Here is a 15,917-nt window from a genome sequence, read left to right on the forward strand (position 1 = left end):
AAAGTTACCAGGAATCACCAAACGAGGGAGACAGTAAAAGGTTTCCAACTTGAATAAGCCCTCTTTGAAGTTTGTCTCTGTGAATGGGAACACGGCATATTATAAGACACCACAGTGTTCTCTTTCATGTAGCAAGCTGAAAGGGATGCTATTTAGTGTTTGAGCGAGACCTTTGATATGTGAGATACTCTGAGCCTTGTGAAAGGATCACGCTTATGATTTGAGTCAATATGTGTTGTGTGTGCTTTGATGCCTCGTCCTGCCACTTCAGTGTTTTGTCCGAAATGTTTTACACAGCAGTCTTGGAGAACAGCCATGATGGGCTCACATATGTGTGAAAAGGCTGCTGCTCATGCGCAACACACAAACAGATGCACAAAGCCACATCTAATCACATCTTGGCTGTTCCATCCAAGATGATGGTAAACAATGTTTCGTTTGTGAACTCGTTTGTGTTGACTGGAGCGTCCTGTCCGAGGTTTAGAGGACAGGATGTTAAACGAAGGAAAGATTTGTCTTGATTACATCTTTTGGTAGCAAGCTTTCCGTCTTGTAGAGCTGATGACTGACATTTCTTATTTACCCAGCACGCCCCAGGTAGCCATCTGCCTTTTAGTCTTCATTTATGGGTTGTGAATGCAAATATAGTAACGTTGTAAAACGCGTGTGTAATTGGGTTTTTATGCTGCCGTTTTCATGTTTAAGCATACTGTATAGGCTGCATTAAACGTGATTACAATGTCGCTGCAGAACACTTCATGACTGTGGACAGTATGTTTATTTAAATGTATGTAAATGTAATTGTGTGTCCAAGATTAAGCATGCGTGTTGGGTGACGGTGTGTGTGTGGGTTCAGTCCTTCCTCTGTGTGCTGCTGGTTGGAGAGGGAGAGAACGTACTTTGTCCTTCTTCTCCATCTCTACCATCTGGTTTGTGTAGCATTTGACTGAGGCGTTAATCATTGTGCCTTGGGGCCCACTACTGCTCTGACAACAGCTGGAAAAAAGAGATGGACCTGTTGATGTTCATCTGTCCTTAAGTCTGTCAGTCCTCTTTGCTCTGCAGTATTAACTGTATCCATGCAGCTGGAGGGTTCATGACCTTGGTGTGTTGAGTTTCTTGAGAAACAGCTGGAAGTGCCTCGTTGGCACCATTTCCTCCATCCTTAATGTCTTTCAGCCCTCTACTTCCTGTGACTCCATACTGCTACTCTTTTCCATGCTTTCTTTGACATTTGCTGCATTTTTTAAATGTTTGCACAAACAGTCAGGTAGGGCTGCCCAATATATTTATGAGTATTGCGTTAAACGGCGTGAAAGACCTTTAAATGCAATATGGCCGTGAGGGATATCTTCAGCATCAGCACGAAAAAATGGTCCCTTAAATTGCAACGATGGTTCTTTTTTTATTTTTTATTTCAGAATCTGTCTGCCCGACGCTTACTTAATGCTATGTCAGATGTCGCATCTAACTACATTTGATTTAAAAGGGTTTAAATTAAATCTCGGCGTAATTATGTGATGCTTATATGTATTATTTAACTGTTTGAAATGAGATAAAATGAGAAATGAGATAAAATATGTACTCTGTTGTGCTTCCAAGGTTATTCTTTTTATAAATGTCTACATTAATTAAACTAACTACATATATGCACAGCCATATCAAAATAGTAACTGCATTCTTGGGGAAAACCCTGCATATCTCGTCTAATTTTCTCGTCACATGTTTCCGTCCTGAAATCCGGTACGCAGGAAAAACCCTAGAAACTGAAGTTATCTTTGTTGCTACGAGTTCTTCTTCTCTTCTCAGACGCAAGAACAATCGTGTTAAGCAGTTCTGTGTAGGCCTGGGATGCACCACGTTTGCCTCGTGGTGCAGCTTAAAGGATCTATTCAACATTGCATAATTACATTTTCATTATAAATAATAGCGAGGTAGTTGAAACAGTCCTATGGCGGTGTGCAACAGATGGCCCTGCGTAAAAAAAAAAACCCACTGATGGGATTCTTGAGCCTTTAGGGACTACAGAAGACTCTTGGACAATCTATCTTATGTCCTCAACTCCTGGAGACTGTGTTAACTGTCATGCGCTCTTATGGCCATTGGAGTAGTGCTAATCCTGAGGGCGCTACATGTTAAAAGCTATGTATGTGTAGAAGCTCTGTGTTTAAGCATCAACGTCACGGATTTACTTAAAGGTTAATTTGCTGGGAGAGCACACAATGAGTGATTGATCTGTCTCATCCTTCTTGCTATGTGTAATGTAGGTGACATTCAGGCTTTATTGGGATCCTGCTGCTATGCCAAGAGAAGTGGCCCCTGAATTCTATTTCTGACACACTGTTTTGGTTTCCTTGGTTTATCAAAGCGGAGAGCAGTGTGTTGTAGCTTATTATGGGCACGTAGGGTTTGGCCAGTGCTGAAGAAAGTCTGGTTTGTGGAAAGGCTAACGTGGAATTAAAGCCTTAACTGCGCCTGCCCAGATTGCTAAAGCATCTCTAGCAAAAGCTATAGTCAAGTACACTATGTTAACAACCATCTGAGAACAACAATTTGAAGATTTGAAAGGTTCTGGGGCAGGATAATTGTATGTATCAACAGAGCCTTTGGTAGAGAGAGCTGTAGGCTGGTTGGGGAAGTACATTTGTCTGAGAAACTCCACACGTCATGTGAATTAGGGCTGAACGATTAATCGATTTTAAATCGAAATCACGTTTTTAAATGCTGCAATTATCAAATTGCAAAGCCTGCAAATTCTTTGTTGTTGTTGTTTGTTTTGTTTTGTTCTTGTGTGTCAGTCATCCACACCAATCAGAAGTGCTGTGCTCCACATTTACCAGCCATTGTTAACCAATCAGAAGTGGCCCATGATAGAAGGTGATAGACAGATTGATCCAATCTCCTGCCAAGTATTTTTGAAAGTGCCTGCCCTTTCCAAATGGCTTCCAATGGAGCTTTCCTAGATGGTTTGGTGAAACAAAGCATCTGAGTCAGGTTAGTAATGCTCCATCACATGTTTCTATTACAGGGTGAATCTTAAACTGAAGCTTGACTTTAAAGCAACCCAACGGAAGTTTCATGTAAGTTTAGTTCTTTCACTCGTAGCTCGGGCTGCGGGGGTGCTAGAGACGGGAGCATGTTGATGCGACCTTCCTATCCGGAGATATGGCCGCATTTTACAATAAACTTCCGTTGGGTCACTTAAAAACAAATATCGCTATCGCAATATCTGTCAGAAAAATCGCAATTAGATTATTTCTAGGGATGCACCATAATTATCGGCCCGATATTATGAATTATGACGTCATCCAGATAAACCCGATACCAGTATTAATAGCCCTGATAATATCAAATATATTTTTTCGGTAAAAAAAAAGAAAAAAATACTGCGGTGTGGGTGGATTGGGATGAGGGGCGCTTGTTTTTCACTCGGCTCCTCCCGTTTTGCCAGTACTGTGGTATTAGTGGTTTAGGAAGAGGGGAGTTCTTCACAAATCCAGCGCTCCCTAATACTTCGAACCTGATCAGTCACGATGGTGTGTTAAAAGCGTACGAAGACAATAATACAATACAAAGTGTGTGTGTGGGGGAGCTATGTGCAACTCAAGGCATATGCTCGAACCGGAGCTGCCTGGACGCTGCAATCATGTTGTGCACTATCCGTGCTGAGTGTGCTGACTTTTCGTACAATGTCCCACTGTCTGGCTTCCTGCATAAAGTCAAGTGCTCGGCGCAGTTGTGGCGAAATGTCGCTCCTCTGTTTTCATTTAAACAGCTCCTTATATCCGTTAGCGCAGCTAGCTAGCACCAGATGCTAACAACAACAATGCACGTAAGGTCTCTCTCTCGCTCGCTCGGGCCACACATACACACACACACACACACACACACACACACACACACACACACACACACACACACACACACACACACACACACACACACACCCTCCCGGTCCTACAGATGGCCATTCGGTGCCTGCCGGTGAGCGTGGAAGTGTGGTCTGCCACAAGCGGGCGGCAGGAGCGGGGCTGTCAGCATCAGCTTGTAGATGGTATTTTAAACTCGATGCGCTCTGAAACTACGGGGCGGCCAAGGAAAAAAAATACACATGCGTTAATCAGGGATGCACCGAAAATTCGGCCACCGAAAATTATCGGCCGGAAATGGTTAAAAAGGCCCTTTCAGCTTTCGGCCGAAAGGGTTTTAGCACCGAAAAAATATCACCGAAAAAATATCACCGAATGTCAGAACAGGCAACCTAACGTGTTGTTGTGATGACGTAATAAAGACGCGGCGAGGCAGGGACCATGCTCACGGCTGGCTCACAGTCAACATGTCTGCCGCTTGGAGATACTTCACAATATCAGATAAAGAGTCGCGGATTGCGATTTGCAATCTGGACCGTGGAGTAAAAACTATGAAAAGTACACTCTTGGAGTCTGTCAACACACGTTTTGCTGATATCTACTCTGATCCCCTGTGCTGTATCGCGACTGTACTTGACCCGCGATATAAAGACAATTATTTTGATGCGGAGAAAAAGCAAAGCGCACGAGACATGATCCAGGCTGTGTTGGATAAGGAGAACCCACGAGAGGAGGCTGCTGCGCACAGCACAGGAGACGTGACGCAGACCACAGAAAAAAGGGCTCGTCTGTCTACAGCAGAGGAGGAGGAGGAGAGGGGGCAACCACCCTCGTTGTCTGATATGTTCAACGAGATCATGGAAGAGAATACTACCCCAAATAGGTAGGCTACTCTGTTCTGACTTGGTTACTTACTGTACTATGTGCTACTGAATGTGATATTTATTAGTACTGTATGTGCTGCTATGTAATATGCTCTTAATGTTGTAATTTCTTTTGACATGTCAGATGATTTTATTTGTCTGCCAAGTGATCTGGCATGCGTAAATATACATTTGACTAAATGTTCATTATGCACTGTCCCTATTTTAAATACAATCTTATTCTCTCAAACCTCTCAAATGCCAGGCAGGTGACAAGCTCAACCGCTCAACAGTTAGATGATTATCTCTCAGAAGTACCCATCCCCAGAAGCGAGAACCCTCTTGGATACTGGAGAAACAAACAAGACCGCTTTCCTGACCTGGCCAAGGTGGCACGCAAGTATTTGAGTGCTCCATGCACAAGCACTGACAGCGAGAGACTGTTCAGCGCTGCCTCTCATGTGCTTGATGAGAAGAGGAACAGACTCATGGCTGATAAAGCAGAGAAGCTACTGTTCATTAAAAAGAACCTCCCACGTTTCCTTAATAAGTAGACAAGGCTGGCTTATCATAGGCTTATCATAAGCTTTCATTTGTAAATACTATAGTTACATTCATGTGGATTTATCCAGTTTGCACATTTGTATGCATGCACTTATAGGTGCATTTGTTGTTGTTGTTGACACTATTTTGTTGTAGGCCTACTGGCCTAGATGTTTATGCTGTTTTAAAGCCCCTTGGCTTTGTTCTGAATGCACTTTGTTGTAGTTATTATCCTACAGAGAAAATAAATGTACAAATGTTCAAAAGTGCTGAATAAATGTTTTATGGACCCATAATAGTGATTATTATTATTATGTTTTGCCATAATCATGTCTATTTCCATAATCAGGTAGCTGAACAACATTGGTAAAAAATGTATACATTATATATATTTCTATTAATCATTTTCGGCCTTTCGGCATTCGGTTTTCGGCCAACTGTTTCCTATTTTCGGTATCGGTTTCGGCCAAGAATTTCCCATTCGGTGCACCCCTAGCGTTAATAGCGTTAAAATAATTAGTGGCGTAAATCTTTTTTTATTATAGGTTATCGGTATCGGTCTTGAGAAGCAGGAAGGTATCGGTTTAAAAAAAAACAATATCGTGCATCCCGAATTATTTCCCCAAATCATGCAGCCCTAATGTGAATGCCTTTTTATTTTATTTTGCAGTTTTCCATTACTAGTTAATTACAGGCATGAAAATCACTCACCTTTCGGCGAAATTCGCCGTTTTGAACCCAAAATAGGTCGTTTGTGTGATTCATGTAGATCTGCAATAAAAATATTTTTGGAGTATGGGGGGGTCTGGGACCCGGAGTAATCTGCGGCCGTGAGCTGTTATGTGCCATCATGACACGCATGGTGTTCTTTTTTTATATATTATAATGCAGCGCGAGCTGTGTGCTCGAGTCTTCCTGCCTGTCGGCTCTGCTGCTCCGCGATGATGGTCTAGCTTCAGCAGCCACATTAGCTACGGGTGCGTTCGTTAATATTAACTGTGCGGTCCGGAGTCACTGTGGTACAGACTGGACCGCTGGTGAACAGCTGTTAGAACGGGCCGTTCAGGTGTTCAGAGCAGAGCTCCCTGTCGGAGCGCAGAGCATGATGTGCATTGAAAAGTTTTTCTGTCGCAATATTATCATTGAGCTAGCTAGCATACATTGTCACTATCTGCTAACGTTAGCTTTAGCCTTCGTTTTCTAATAGTTTTTTTTTCATAGGCTATAAACGGAGGTGGTATAAGTATAGATCTTGTACTTGAGTAAAAGTAGAAGTACTCAGATATTGTACTTGATTAAAAGCAGAAATACTCAGATCTTGTACTTGAGTAAAAGTAGAAGTACTCAGATCTTGTACTTGATTAAAAGTAGAAGTACTCAGATCTTGTACTTGATTAAAAGCAGAAATACTCAGATCTTGTACTTGAGTAAAAGTAGAAGTACTCAAGTCTTGTACTTGAGTAAAAGTAGAAGTACCAGAGTGTAGGAAGGAATACTCTGTTAGTAAAAGTACTGCATTCAAAATGTTCCTCAAGTAAAAGTAGAAAAGTATTCTCATCAAAATATAGTGAAAATACCAAAAGTAAAAGTACTCACAATGCAGATTGGTCCAGTTCAGAATAATATGATATGTTTTATAATGATTGATCATGAAAGTGTTCTCAAAGCTGGTAAAGGTGCAGCTAGTTTGAATGACTTTGTATACTGCAGGGTAGCTGGTGGATTTACTCCAGGTGGAACTAAAGTCTGATTCAACACTTGATTAGATTTCACATCATTCATCCACATCTGTAAAGTAACTAAAGGTATTAATACATGTAGTGGAGTCAAAGTACACCATTTACCTCTGAACTGTAGAGGAGAAGAAGAACAAAGTAGCAAAACATTGAAATACTTAAATAAAGTACAAGTATCTCAAAATTGTACCCTAGTATAGTACTTGAGTTTATGAATTTAGTTACTTTACACCAGATGCCATAAAGATAGAAAGACTAAGCCTTGAACAGAGGCATGACAATAGATTTTCAAAATGCTCAACAGTGTTGCCAAAATTATAAACTGACTGCTACACAATTAAAATAAATGCTTTTATATATTTCTATTTGATGTGACTCTTTAGCGTTTCTGTTATTATTAACACTGCTGCTTTAGTTGTTTTGACTGCTAAAATCCTCTGTTATTCCTCATTTTAAAGCCGATATTCCGTGGGGTCGGGGGGCTCGGGTCCTTGTCACCTTTTCCATACCTGATGAGTTTGCATCCCTGATAATACTTAGTAAGGAGGCCATAATATTTTTCACTCATGGCTGAAGTTAAGTTTCTCCAGCTCTCCCCAGGTTGGCGACAAAAAATGCATCTCAAAATGCATCAAGATTGATGCTTTAAAATATGGAATATTCAACATTTTCTTCAGGGGGAGCATGCCCCTGGACCCCCCTAGAGGGATAATATACTTCTCGCCTTTTTCACCCCTGACCCGTTTTCATGCCTGTAATTAATAGACAACTAGGAGTGTGTGCGCTTAAATATATGCGTATTTGTACTTGGGGTGTTGATATAATATATCTTTGCAAGGAAGGGCATTATAGAGTGGCGAAGTCCCTCCCCTTCTGGGGGAGCTCCATTGGACCTTATTTCGAAAACAATATGTATTGAAGTCAATGGAGAGTAGGGGTGTAACGGTTCACAAACATTTCGGTTCGGTACGTACCTCGGTGTTTTGGTCACGGTTCGGTTCGGTACGTTTTCGGTACAGCAGAATTTTTTTCGCAAAACAAAACATATATATATATATTTTTTTATTATTATTAAACTGTGAATAATGTATTCACTCAAATAAATACAAAATATAATAAAATAAACATTAAGGTGCAGCATTTCGATGAACTGAAATAATCTGTATTTGAACTGTACTGTACTAGTACCTAAGCAGCCAGTTTGACATTAGGACTTGCTTGTCATTGTATGTTCATGTTTTTTTAAAGAAAGATGAACTTGTCCACATTGCTTGCTGAAAGGGCAGATCTGCTGGCAGCTGGCACTAACAATGTCTCCTGCTGTGGAGAACACCCTCTCGCTAGGGACAGAGGTAGCAGATACAGCCAGGTAGCACTTTGCTAACATGGCAACATAAGGATATTTGGCGTTTGTAATAGCTTTGGCTCGGTCTGAACTTTTTGGGAGTGGTGGAGGCTTAAATGCTAGCGGGAGTTTGCACTTCAGCCTTTTTTCTTTTGGTACCGGTGATATTCACGTTCGGGTGATGCCTTTTTCAAGAGTGTGCAAGTTTGATGTATTGCCAGCCGCGTAACCAATGTTAGTTGAACAATGCCGATAAACAGCTTTGGTTCGGTCCACCTGTCTTTGTCCGTCATCCTTGTACGTAACTGCGAAACCAAAATGTTCCCAAACCGGAGACTTCAATGATGCTGGAGGATTTTCGAGCTCAACTTTATCTGCGTTCGCCATTAATGTGACAGTTCCTTAAATTACTGACTACATTTGAACGCATCCCTCTGACCAGCCCAATGAAATGACTTGCTCGCTCTATGACGCGTTGAAACCAATGTGAGCAAATTACTCTGAATGCTGCGACGCAGCACCTGAGATTACTTCCAAAAAGTTGTTCACGTTCTCAATTTTTTACGTTTAACGTTATATTCGTTCGGTACACTTCGGTACACACCTGTACCGAACCGAAGGGCCCGTACCGAAATTATTCGGTACGGGCCCTTCGGTACGTGTACCGTTACACCCCTAATGGAGAGAGAAAGATTATCTTTCGATCCCATTTGAATTGTGCCACGAATTACACGTATGATGTTTGTCAATTTAAAAGATAATTTTGCAAGTCAAAAAAATAAAAATGTGTCGTAAAACTGTGAAGTAACACATTTGTTTGTGTGAAACGCTCAATGAACTACATCTCTGGTCTTGCAGACTCTCACAACAACACACGTCACCAAGATGGCCGTCACTACTGTCAACAAAACAATTGACTACCCTCACTATCACCACAATGAAACACGTCCAGAAGAATGTCATGCAAAGCTGCCTGCCTGCCTTCCTTTGATTCTCTCTGAACTGCCTGGTCTTTTTAATGTTTAATGTCAACCATTTGTGCAGATAGCATGAAGTAGAAAAGATCGGCCATCGGCGATGTTAGCGTTAGCATTTCTCCCCCGGGCTTAAATTGTGTATTATAGAATGACCGGTGACAGTACTCTTCAAAGGGTTCACGAAATATGACTACTACTCTTACTGTTTAACATTTTGGGTTACTTAATGTTCATATTAAGGCTAATAAAAATTACAAGGCTGTAATGCTAACTAACGTGCTAGCTACTAGCTAGGTAGCTAACTTGATCCAGCCACTCCTGGTCCTTTCATCAGACGGGAAGCGAAAGAACGAGCAAGACCCATTGCTGGTATGATAACAACCTGGTACTAAGCACACAGGCATCTTGTTAACGTTATCTTATCTTAGCCAGCGCCAGATGGCTAAAATCAGCGCCATATAGATGGAACCTATCTCTTAGTGGAGGAAAACAATTGTGACATCACTTACGCGACTCTGGGATTTGTAGTCTTTCTAGTTGCGTATTTTTCATAGTCTTATATTTCAACAGTTTTACGACAAACTGTGACTTTTTTGACATGGAAATTATTTTTTATGATTGACAAACATCATATGTGTAATTCATGGCACAATTGAAACGGGATCGAAAGATACGTTTTCTCTCTTCATTGACTTCAATACATTATTTTTCCGAAATAAGTTCCCATGGACCGGAAGTAGATGGGCGTGATTTCGCCACTCTATTAGTTTTATGTGCGCTTGTTTATGTTCCGGATTTATCCGGACACCATATTTTTTAAAGGGGTAGGACCAATTCGGTGAGTGAGGACAGCAAAGTCCTCGCTGAGCGGGTCGGGCCAGGCTTTTCTCCAAAAAGGGATTTTCAGAAGTCTCTTAATTCCAGGCAAGCCGCTCCTGTTGCAGAGAGGAAGCTGCCAGCAGCCGCTCTCCACTCGGTCTTCATATTGATCTGCCTCTGGGCTCCAGAAACAGGGATTCCTTAAAGCCTGCCGTAGTCTAATGGCATTACTGGACACCCCTCCCCTCCCACCATTAACCACCCTCCCCATTCTAGAGCTCCCTCCGCTCCACTTTTTTTCCCCTTCTCACTGTTATCTAATTAAAAGCCTTTCTACAGAGGGCTGCTGGTCCTGGCCTCCAGGCGTGGGGTACCGACATGGCAGCCAGCCGGGGGTTGAGTGATGGTGTGTGAGTGTGTGTACGTGCAAACAATCTTGGGTGTAAGTATGCGCTGTGTGCATGTACGTGTCTACTCAAATAGGCTTATTGCTGGCTGAGCTGGTGAACCAGGAAAAGGGTTAAAGCAGTCCATGGACAAGCAGTCATGCAGGAATATGGGCTTAACTAAGACTAGGCTGCAGGGGGAGGTAATGAGAGAGGGGGGAGTGCTGCCCGGCCCTGATAGGGCGGCTGAACATGATACTGGGTCAGGGTCTATAATAAAGAACTTTCAGGGGTAGTTTAAAGATAGTGAGAGTAGTGGTGGGGTTGTGAGATTATATCAATTCATGCTTCTTCTTTTTTTAACCACCTTTTGTGCGCCTATTAAAACGTGTGTGTGTGTGTTATGCTACAGGTTAAGGTTTTAGTATTTTTGTCTTTCAGATCAAATCAGGGGCAAAAACATGTCATTTTGAGACAAACACAGACGGACAGGATTCCTCATGTGCTTTAGGAGTTTCCCAATTCCCCCCTTACAACAGGCTGAGGCACAAGTGAGAGGGAGTGAGAATCATGGGAGGGATGCAAAAGGAGGTGGGCTAAATAAGAGAGGAGAGACACAAACAGAAGCAGGATAAAAACCGAGTCAGACTCTGGAGCATGGAGTTAAAGCAGGTGGTCCAGAGTCAGTGCAGATGTGCTCTGCAAGTGAGCGGAGTGTGTTGATTGGATAAAAAGTGTGAGCAGCCGCTAAAATAGATGAGATGCTCCAATTCAAATCTGTAGATGTCATTTACACTTTTGAGCTTCGCTTCTTTGGCTGGTGAGTATCATTTTGTGAAATAACTCCTTTGTGGCTCATCATGTTTTTGCTTTTATATCACACTCTCTGTTATCATCTTCCCTCAATGTGTTAATTACAAGAGGTGTAAATGCACAGCATAGAATCAACTGAAGGAAACATATTTCTTTGTAATGGCACATTTCTAGTCATGCATTTGGGGTTTCTAGCTGCTGTCATTCAAGCATGATGAATTGCCTCTGAATGTGATGAGCTCATTGTAGCGTATGAGATGACCTGAACCTCCGTTTTGTGACAGCTAAAGGTCAGCTGTTTCTCTTTTAATGGAAAGTGGAATTCAAGCCACGTTGAACTAAAAAGTGCTTACCTTATCATGATTATAGGAACACTTCCCTTACATTTGGCTAAAATTAAAGTAAGTAAAAAATATATATTATTGACTTAAAATACAAGGTAAATAGGTAAGTTCAATTGAGTTGAATACCTGAGCACACAAATGCAATTTTATAAACAGGATTTCATGCTTGCCTGTAACAACATTCTGTTGATCACAAATACCATCTTACAGCAATGAACTGTTTATTGATTAAACCTAATTAAAATTGTGACTGCTCTATTAACTAAATTTAAACAGTCTTTATCGTGGTTGACTGGAACTCATTAGCGTTTGCATTCCCTCCTATTAGTCCTTTCACCTTGACACAAAAGGTTCTCAGCTACTGGAGAGCCACAGTCTGTGGGGAGGCACGTTATCCCACATTGACTCACAAGAGGCTACAACACTGAACTCTGCTGCACTCATTGTTGAGCTATTTGCATGGGACGGTATGATAACGGTCACCACCCTGAGCCGTAGCCGTTTGCATTCTCTGGTGTGGACAGAGGGTTCCTTCAGTTCACCCACTGATACAAACACACCCTAATCCCACAGCAGGGCAGCCAAACCTAGCCTGCATTCCTCCAACGTACCCCTGATAAGTAGGGCTGTAGCGATACACTAATCTCACGATACGATACACGATATTCAGCCAACGATACGATATATATCACGATATTCAGCCAACAATACGATTCGATGCGATTCGATATAATTCGATACACTTATATCATTTTCTGAAAGATTTTAAAGGGACAGTGTGATTTTGGTGACATCTTGTGAGTGTTCCATTGACTTGAATTGAATTAATTCAACTGAAAACTGAAAGCATCAATTATACAATATATGGCTCTGACAGAGAGTCTACAACTTGCAAATGCTGGACAAAATGAATCAAAAGATGTGGTGAGAAAATTAGTTTCATTTATTGAAACAGTGCAAACTGTAGCTGTAAAGTGCAGTATCACAATGGACAATGGGGAATAAAAGGTGCAGCAGGTGGCGGAACACGGGGGATTTGAATGGGACTTGTTAGAAATTAAAATCAATGTTTTGATGGCATAAAGTACCATAAACATACCGTCAGTTGAAATGCTGTTTTATACTGAAAAACCAGAAGTTCTTGTGCACAACCAGTTGTTAAGCTTTTATTCTGAAAATCCTTCATCTACGGTTAGCATTTAGCATGTGGCTAATATACAATTTCCTATAGAGGTGAATTTAGTAGCGATATGACACGGAGTGTTGCACACCGAAACCTACTGATTTCAACACTACAACTATAGACGTCGAGATATTATTATTGCTGAATATTAAATGAAGGTACAGTTTATTTGAATACGTTTGTTTACAGACGTGGGTAGCATGAGACAACATTCGGAACTACCGGAAATGATAGTGAGGTATTTTTGGAGTATTGATTACAGCGTTTAAAATGTATTAAATGAAAAGTCATGAAAGAGATAAGGAGGAGAAAAGGCGTGTTTAGTTATATATTTAATGTACAATGTCTGAATCTGTAATGTCTGTAATGCGCAACAACGAACATTGGAGACGTGGAGGGCCGGCCCCCAGCAGTGCCAACCGGCCCACAGGCAGGAGCCAGCAGAGGATATTTAACAGCTGGAAAGGTGGAGCTCGCTCTCTTCCCTTCGCTCACGAGAGCCAGAACACAGCTGTTTTTCTGACTGAACCATCTTCTGCTTGTAACATTACCGCGCTTTTTATTAATTAAAGTATACATTTGAACATTCTCAGAGACTCAATTAGTCTCCTTTTTAAAGCTTCTCTCCTGGACGCGAGAATAACGAACACAGTTATCAGACTTAATGTATCGATACCCACGGCTGAAATATCGATACTTTCTCGGAAAACTAAATACCGATATATATATATATCGCAGGATCGATTAAATTGCACAGCCCTACTGATAAGTGCGTTTTGTGTGGGTGGTTTCCTGCGTGGATCCGCTGTCCTTGGGATTAGCAGATACTCTGTCCTTTTGTGTTTGGATACTTTTTTAAACAGTTCTGGGGAATTGCTATGTTGTGAATGAAGGACATCTAATGATTGCTTTGATAATAGTTTTCCCTCCTATAACCATAAATGACATCCTAAAATGAATTTGAAAACACTGAACGCATTTCTCTCTCAGGATACATGAACTATTCGTCTTTTAAACTGAAGGGACTTGATCTGAGTCATCGGCCTAATTAGGTTGAGAGATGGAAAGAGCACTTCACATTTTGGCACAGCAAAGGGTGTCATTAGGCCTTCCGGAAATAAGACGAGGTTGTCTTTCCCTCTCCATCACATGATTGATGTCCTTATATCGTATCTTCTTTCCCGAAGCACAACTTTAAAAGAACTGGCAACAGGTTCGCTTTTCATTCTCTAGGTAGCAACGTACAGGAGGAGAATACTAGCAGCAGGCAGCCATCCGCATGCTGGCGCTGGCTTTGAAATGTAAGGTTGGTCACATGATTTGCGGTGAAAGGCAGGGTCAGGGGTCACAGTGACGGATGTGGGCTTAAGATTACAGGGTGGGGGGGTAGGGTCAGCACTGTCAGGGCTGCCTTTCAATTGAGAAGAGGCAGAGCACAAATCAAACACTAAACATTTGTATTGACGTAGGTTAACGAAGTTCTGTGTTATTATCCATTTGTGAGTGATGGAAGGAAACGGTGTCTTTGGGAAAGTCAGGCCAGAGGTCTGATGGTGTCCTCCTCATGTGGATGACGGGTAAAGAGAGATGTGGGACAGCTGGTTAAGATGAACATGGAGAGAGTTGCAGAGGGACCAAAAGACAGGGGAGAATGGTGAAAGGTCTGTAAACGAAAGTTTTCTCGGTAATGCTTACATTGCCATGTGCAAACACTGACAACTGTTCCAATTACGTAAGAAAATATTTGCTCATATGTTAAAAAAAACCCCAAGGATTTACTCATCTCATATTGTGCCAAACTTTACTTAATCATAACATTTAGGGTATGAAATGATCCCAAACGTGGCCTGCAGCGGACGAGGTAAGGCACGTTTTTATCCCTGCCCATTACAGCAATGTTTTCCCCGAATCATCATAACCAGGGTTAAAGAGCGCCCTTAGCATAGCTTTGCACCGACGATAAAGGCTGATGGGTCAGGTAGTGTGCAACATTTGCTGTGGTCAGATGCACATGTTTGCACCCCTACACAAACACACATTATCTATTTATAGTAAAGGGAAGCTTTGTAAATAGCTGGTATGTCATTGAAGTATAACCGTGTTCTCCGATAGCACCAACCACATTCGAGTTGGCATACAAAGTCAACATGAAGTCTAGATTAAATGCAAATGCATGTACATTTGCATAAGTAACAACAAAATGTGTGTGTGTGTGTGTGTGTGTGTGTGTGTGTGTGTGTGTGTGTGTGTGTGTGTGTGTGTGTGTGTGTGTGTGTGTGTGTGTGTGTGTGTGTGTGTGTGTGTGTGTGTGTGTGTGTGTGTGTGTGTGTGTGTGTGTGTGTGTGTGTGTGTGTGTGTGTGTGTGTGTGTGTGTGTGTGTGTGTGTGTGTGTGTGTGTGCTCCATGCAACTGCTTTTGTAAAGGTACAGACGAGAATAGATAAGATAAGACTTTATTCATCCCGAAGGAAGTTGTTGTGCCAGAGTAACAAAATACAATAAACACAGCAGCACAACTGCAAAGCTGTACACTAAAAGTGCAGCAAAAAGAACAATCAAACATCCACAGACAACATGAAACATAGAAACATAGATGGTCACACAATCAATGCAATTATTAGCAGTATTTAGTAGTGCAAAAAATAAAACGTAGTGGCAGTTACGTAAATTTCACGTTATCATAGCATTATTAATACTACTAATAATAATATTGCACATAGTTATATATAGCAGCGAGTGTATTGTAATGATGGTAATTATATTGATATGTATATTGAACATAGTTATATATAGCTGTGAGTGTAATTGCAAGGATGTTGATTATATAGATATATTGCACATAGTGTTGGTGTGGAAGTTCTCAGTGCCCTTTACTTAGGGGTGAAGAGTTAAAGAGTTTGATGGCCACTGGGAGGAAAGACCTCCTGTGGCGCTGTGTGGTGGTCTTCGGTGATCTCAGTCTGTGGCTGAAAGTGCTACGGTAGGAAACCAGTGTGGCACGCAGGGGGGGAGACCCGTTGTCCAGAATGCTGAGAAGTTT

At 41.7% G+C, this 15,917-nt stretch overlaps 1 protein-coding gene and 1 long non-coding RNA gene across 5 annotated transcripts in view; both read left to right on the forward strand.

Annotated features, from left to right (window-relative positions):
* LOC117448125 (solute carrier family 45 member 3) overlaps positions 1 to 15,917 on the forward strand; it is a 55,610-nt gene that overhangs the window by 12,796 nt on the left and 26,897 nt on the right. The window contains exon 1 of one of the 3 annotated variants that reach the window (XM_034085262.2): positions 11,219 to 11,358. The exons of the other annotated variants lie outside the window; for them this stretch is intronic. The gene's annotated coding sequence lies outside the window, so the exon portion shown is untranslated. Of the gene's footprint in view, positions 1 to 11,218; positions 11,359 to 15,917 lie in introns of those variants that run through there. 3 annotated transcript variants of the gene reach the window in all.
* Positions 4,504 to 5,571, forward strand: LOC117448126 (uncharacterized). 2 transcript variants are annotated; one of them, XR_011643367.1, is made up of 2 exons: positions 4,504 to 4,752; positions 4,998 to 5,571. It is a non-coding gene; the product is annotated as an uncharacterized lncRNA (long non-coding RNA). The 2 variants fall into 2 exon arrangements; XR_011643368.1 differs by having other exon boundaries at positions 5,010 to 5,571.

The sequence above is a fragment of the Pseudochaenichthys georgianus genome, chromosome 6, assembly GCF_902827115.2.
Source record: "Pseudochaenichthys georgianus chromosome 6, fPseGeo1.2, whole genome shotgun sequence".
NCBI classification, from domain to species: Eukaryota; Metazoa; Chordata; class Actinopteri; order Perciformes; family Channichthyidae; genus Pseudochaenichthys; species Pseudochaenichthys georgianus.